Genomic DNA, 6,586 nt, shown 5'->3' with positions numbered 1-6,586 from the left:
CATTTATTAATTACAATCTGCATCATACCATCCAGTTTAATCGACTACTGTGTTCCACAGTGTCTTGCAGCACCCTCAAAGTCATTGGCTTCTTTGGGCACAATGTCACTTTGCCCTGTAGGTATGACACCCAAACCCACGGTGTCCTCAGTTTCTGTTGGGGACGGGGGATGGTGCCCCGGTCCAAATGCTCCGACACCATTGTCTCCTCACAGGATGGGGCTATGCTTTTCGAGGAGTTGCCTAGGTACCAGCTGCTGGGCAGGGTGACAGACGGAGATGTGTCGCTGACCATCCTGGACGCCCAGTGGAGTGATGCCGGCGTGTACGGCTGCAGGCTTGAGATCCCAGGGTGGTTCAATGACGAGAAGGTCAACACACACCTGGTAATGGAGGAAGGTAAAGCTCGTGAAAATCATCCAGGTTGAATATGAACTTTGTTATCCAGCCTGAAGGTATTTTGTTTTTCAAGCTCCTGTTGAACGGCTCGTGACCCAGGACTGGACCCTTACTGCAGGACAAGGTGAGCAACCACCTGTGAATGAATTGATAATGTTGAATAGTGGTCATGTTGATACAAATTGTTTTAAGATATTTTATTGGTAATGTTGTTCATTGCATTACATTTTTAAGGGTACACTTTATTTGATATGTGGTAGTAACTGACAGTTTCAACTCCTTTCAGAAATATTGACAACATCCGTGACTAAAAATTTCGAAGTTGGTGACCCAACATTGGACATATTTGCGGTTAAAACTGCGGTATTGTATTTTCTTTTTTTTCTAAAGTGAGGAAATCCACAGTACAACATCTATGCACATAGTTATACTTTTTACAATGAACAAATAATGTTACTAAAATAATAACCCATAGTGTTATGTGTCTGAGCTGTTTTATTAAAAAATATAAAGAACTGAAGGTAAATTTACTTATTTAGGTTATCTCTGGAAGTATTTGTCTACAATGAGACTTTAAAATACAGAGGAGGAAAGATGCACACTCATAACTCTCATGCAATCTTTGTATTTATTTGTAACCAATGTTAAAGCACATCTGGCCTTCTTCAGGAACATTTTGTCGAAAGAATGATTGGAATCATAACTAGAAACATATTACAATTCTAAGTGTGTGGTTTTCCACATGTTATTTTTATTGAAAAATAATTCACTTTTAGGTGCCATGCTTTGCACACGTTAGAATTGAGAAATAGTACACTGATATATTACAGTGTTGTAATATTGCCATAAACAAACAGTATATTGAAAATATATTGTATATTTATGGCATATATTACAAACTATGTGCCATTTATAATTGACCCAGTCCTCCAGTTGATAAGATTAATTTTCATTGCAGGAAAAATTCAAAGCCTTCCTTGAAGTGGGGAACATTGGTAGGGCGGCTGCTATTTTTTTCTCCGCCATAATCATAATCCTCGTCTTTGTTTTCCGTAAGTGTGGAATGAATTATAATTTGTGACTCATGTGTCACTCAGATTAATTTGACACATTCCAGGTATTCCTTTTATAGACTGAGAATATCATTTAATGCGTATTTCTTCAAACCAGGGAGAAGATTTCTGCCGAAGAGGACACTTGAACATCTCCACACCTCGACTGCTGAAAACATTTATGAAATATTATGAAGGGTCCCAACATTATGAGGATAAGTGAATCTATAAGGAACTGCTCGCCGAATGTGTCTGTTTGCCATTGCTGACTCGATGCACCTCTTCAGCTTAAGAGGGAAACCTTGTGAGGCTTTTTTTAGCACCTTACTGGGCCCTACTCTCTGACTGCTCTGAAAAAAAGGCAAATGTGTGTCATGTCGCTGAAAAGATGCAAAAAATATCCTACAGATTATATGATTTGCTGTTTTTCATAGCAAAATGGATGTCACAGCCCTTAAAAGCTGGTACATGCATTTATACTTGTGGACACAATGCCACCTATTGGACTTAATGCATCATTATCAAAATATTAGAGAAGATTCTACCATGAATACACTGTGCACTCCGTGTGAAGCTTTCAAATGTCTCTACACTCTATGTGTTTTGAATAAAGTTGAAAGGAAGTTTATATTAAAAAACTGGCCAGCAAAGAGTAAAATGAATAATATCCTTTTGTTCTGTCATATGAATCATATATATCTACATATATATCTTAACTCTCAAGTTCACAAAAATTACATTTTGGCCACATTTATGTCCATTTATTTAATGCTGAAAATGATTGACGACTGAATGTCCCAATAAAACACTGGATTAAAACTCTGCCATGAGGTGAATGATATTTGATCTTTCTGTTTAGACCTCCTTGTTATGAGGATTTTTATATTACGAGGAGTCACTTAAACACTGATATCGTTCCAGTTTTTCTATGTTTTTCTATGAATTGGTTTGGCAAAGTATGCCAATTTTAAGTGTGACTGTTTACAGCAACTTTATATTTCATGGCTGGTGTGAGAAGATCAATTTGTCAACTTTTCATATTTTATAATATGCAAAGTTGACATGATTATTCATGCTGCTTTTTCGCGCTTCTTTACTTCACAAGCATACATTTACTGTGACGATCCAAGATCTCAATAAATATCATTAATAATATTACCCTGTCTGAGCGACATTAAATAAAGGTAATCACCTCTACCTCAATAGATGTCCTGGGATCTGGTGCGTAACTACACTTAACAGGTGTAATTATAATTTTTTCTGCAAAAACTGAAGTTAATGAAACAGGAAAATGGAAATACTCGCCTGTATTTTCTCTATCGTTGTAGTTAGTTGTGGGAGCACAAGTAGAAGTTCTGTGCTGGGTTACTAAACATCTGTTGGACCCAAATGTTTACTCAGCAATTTAAGAAACATACAGAAGTCCAGAGTTTAAACTTTCATCAGTGTCTGGATATACTGGATAGAGTTCTGGTAACGCTCTCAGTGTTTGAGCCCACATTATGATGTTAAACTCTACTGTAAAAACTAAGATTTATTTTTTTATGTTTGACCTAGATTGATTAAGCATATTTTTAAAACTTATTTCAGAAAGGAAAGATAATCATATATATTTTCTAATTAATCATAATACATCATTTATACAGAACATTTTACTTTTTTTGAAAAAACAATTGACTTTTTATTTTATTTTATTTTTTTAAATCTATGATCAACATTGTGTTGCTATGTGCACATGCTGGTTAACATTAAACACACTTTTTAATTACACTCGTCATATACATATATAATACAATTTGACTTTGCTTTCAACCTGTCTTAAGCATATAGCAGCAGTGTGCTGCTGTGAAGCATTTGGGGTTCAATGTCTCGCTCAAGGACACTTGACATACGGACAGTTGGAGCCAACGTTCTGGTTGAAGGACTTGTTCAACCCACTTGGCCTCCCACTGGCTGAGTTAAGGCTGGAGGAGTTATAGTACAGTGTTGTATACATTTATTTCAAGATATTTATGGCACATGCATTCCATCATCTGGCCTTCTTCAGTAGCACATTTCCTGAAAAGCAAGAGTGCCAAAACACTGAGCTTTCCCTTCACGTGAGTTACAAAAAAGAAGAGATTTCCCAAATGTTTACATAATTGATCAATTTAGAGGAAATGTGCACTTATGTGGGTGTGGGTTAAACCTGAAAGCAGGAAATAGAGTGCAGAGCAATACAGTTTTCAACCTCCAATATATAGTTGAATATACTACATATTTATGGCACACACACACACACACACACACACACACACACACACACACACACACACATATATATATATATATATATATATATATATATATATATATGGGCCAATTGATAAGGTTAGTTTTCAATGCAGGAATTAAATCTTGGCCTGGGAGTGCGTAACATTGACAGTGGGGCAGCTTTTTTCTTCTTCACCATAATCCTCATCCTTGTTTTCCATTAGTGTGGAATGAAGTTTGTGACTCATGCGCCATTCAGATGAATTTGACACATTAAAAGATAGTGGGCCTTCCTTCTTCCATCTATTTTAGGAATACAGTACATACTGGATGAATCTGCTGAGTATAATTCACATCCAATGCCAATGTGGGCGTGGTTGAATGGAGGGCAGTATGTAATTTCATCAGATTATTGCAATTACTGTTTTGATTTTTTACTACATTTACCAGAACCACAACGTTTCCCTAACCATAGCCAAGTGTTTTAGGTACCTTAACCACAGGCTAACCATAGTTTATTTGCCATAACTTCACTCTTTCCCCTATTATAAACATATACTTCGTAACAATGTATAAACAGATGGCATTGGACAGTCAAAATGTTGTCCATTAATCCAGTTTTGCAAAATTGTGTAAAAATAAATCTGGGGTAGGCAGTTTATTATTACTTTCACAAAAAATCCATAATAACCTTTCAGCATAATTCAAGTGGTACCCCATGATAGGCAGTTTTCTGCAAAAGGCAAAAATATGCCAGAATTAAAATACAGCCCTAATCCTGCAGCTCTCTCTGCCCTAAGCCCCTCCCACCAGACAAACACGGGCATATGAGTATGATTACAATTACTGTTCTTTCATTTCAAACATCATCATAATCCCAATCGTTATTGTGATCTTGATACCGATACAGTTTGCGTCAATTGCAGACAATGAGAGCCTTGAGAGCCTGTAAAGGCATCTGATTTAGCGAGCTACGATATCGGCCAAGTGTTCCAGAGACAGAAATACAATCTTGTTGATAGTTTAGCCTTCTGATAACCATAGCCGTGAGCTGCCGTGACCTTTTGACTACTGTTAACAGAAGGCTCAACTAAGCAACATTTTCTGTCTATCTCTGAAACGCTCCGCTGATATTAAAGCTGTTTCTTGTGTTGGCTGCTTTGAAGTGGAGGCTGCTAGTCTTTAATTCAGGCTTTCACTGTAGGAACGTGTATAAACATCTGTATTTGTAGAACAGCCAACTGTGATTGGGAAAGTCTCCTGTTACAGGCGAGCTTTTCTAAAACCTGCTTCAAGAGGCTGAGAACAGTTATGAGTCCAAAGGCTTAAGTGAAGATCACCTGAATGAAGACACGTCTGTCAGGACTCCATTCATAACTTTATTTCTGTTCTCAGCCTTAGAGGAAACCTTTTGAACTCATATTTTTAATTAATATGGAATAGGTATACAGGAAAAGGTTTTTCTTTCTGTTTTTCCAATGAAGTTGTTTTATACTTAGACATAATGTCACCTACTGGGTTTAACACATTATTTACAACGTATTAAAGAAGCATATTCCACTCTGAGTACAGTGAACTCTTATCAATTTCCACAGTTCCTTGTGTGTATTTTTCTGTATGAATGATGAATTGCTGTTGTGCTCAATGTAAATCCCATCTTCACCTCTTTGTTTACGATCAAAATGGATTTATTGGAAAAAAAATAATTCAAATGTTCTAAACAAACGATATCAATGTTTTTTTTGTCATCTAGAGCTCACTGTGAAAGCTGTTATGCAGAATTGTACTCCATGTTCTCACACTGAAGACAGTTTTTCTTCCAGTTCTTGTTTTTATGCAAATTTGTATTTAATCTATTTTTCACATACAGTAAATACTGATTTGAATTACTATAGCAAGGCAAGTGAAAGGCATCTTTTCTGAGACATTGAGGGAAATTATCTTCATGTGGCCGTGACAGTGTTTACAGGAATTGTGTGAGAAAATTATCTAAATTATGGAAAGTCTGCATGTTTTCTTATTATTTTCTCTTTTATTTTCTTGTCTGTGTATTTTGCAAAAACGAAAGATAAAGTTCATTCAATACAACAAATGATTACGAAAACAAAAGAAAATCGACAACGTCGTATTCATGAATCTTGGTGCAGTAGCTGTACCAACTACATGTTTGTGGAGTGATCAAAGAGGAAGTTCTGTGCTGGTTGCTAAACATCCACCAGACCCACGTGCTTACTCAGCAGAAACGCACAGAAGTATATGGCCCTTGAGTAAACCAGACTTTCTATTTTTATCATATTTCAGGACATATTGAGTTCATGTTTTTGGAAATAAATATAACGATTATATATCTACAACCATTGTATATCTTGTGCTCACATGCTGACAGTAAATGTTAGAAATTAAGTTACCTTTAGAGATTTTAGAGTCTTTGCTCTAAAAAAAAGTAACACATTTTACTGCAGAATTTCTGTGGATGCAAAGCACCTCATCCAAGAATAAAGTAAAGAGTTTGAATGCTTAAAACTTCCTAAGTTTCCTTCAGTCACTACAAGGACTGAGAACATACATCAGGAGTGAAGGCAGTATATTGATAACCTTGATTCTGTCTCTATCTAATCTCCAAAATGCAACATGTGTGTCACTTCTAGGATACGGAACCAAAACCACAGAAAAGGAAACGTCTCTTTTCAAGATTCCACTTCTGCCTGCATAAGTTGTTTGTGTGAGCATATCAAGGACAGCATCATGTGATTTGGAAGGAGTCCAAAGCTGAAACCACACTGTGGCTTGGTTCAGAGTCGCTGAGCAGGTGAACCAAATCCTGATTGATTCTGAGACGAGAGTAAAATGTTTTTTCTAAGATGCCTCCCTCTAGGTTGCAA

At 36.5% G+C, this 6,586-nt stretch overlaps 1 long non-coding RNA gene across 1 annotated transcript; it reads left to right on the top strand.

Moving 5' to 3' along the window:
* The first annotated feature begins 305 nt into the window (after window positions 1–305).
* LOC306745904 lies at window positions 306–2,234 on the top strand. Its single transcript, XR_013771119.1, has 5 exons — window positions 306–399; window positions 473–523; window positions 686–762; window positions 1,358–1,451; window positions 1,570–2,234. It is a non-coding gene; the product is annotated as an uncharacterized lncRNA (long non-coding RNA).
* Window positions 2,235–6,586: the final 4,352 nt, after the last annotated feature.

The sequence above is a fragment of the Taurulus bubalis genome (assembly GCF_910589615.1).
Source record: "Taurulus bubalis genome assembly, chromosome: 13".
Classification (NCBI taxonomy): Eukaryota; Metazoa; Chordata; class Actinopteri; order Perciformes; family Cottidae; genus Taurulus; species Taurulus bubalis.
This window is presented reverse-complemented; position numbering and strand designations above follow the sequence as displayed.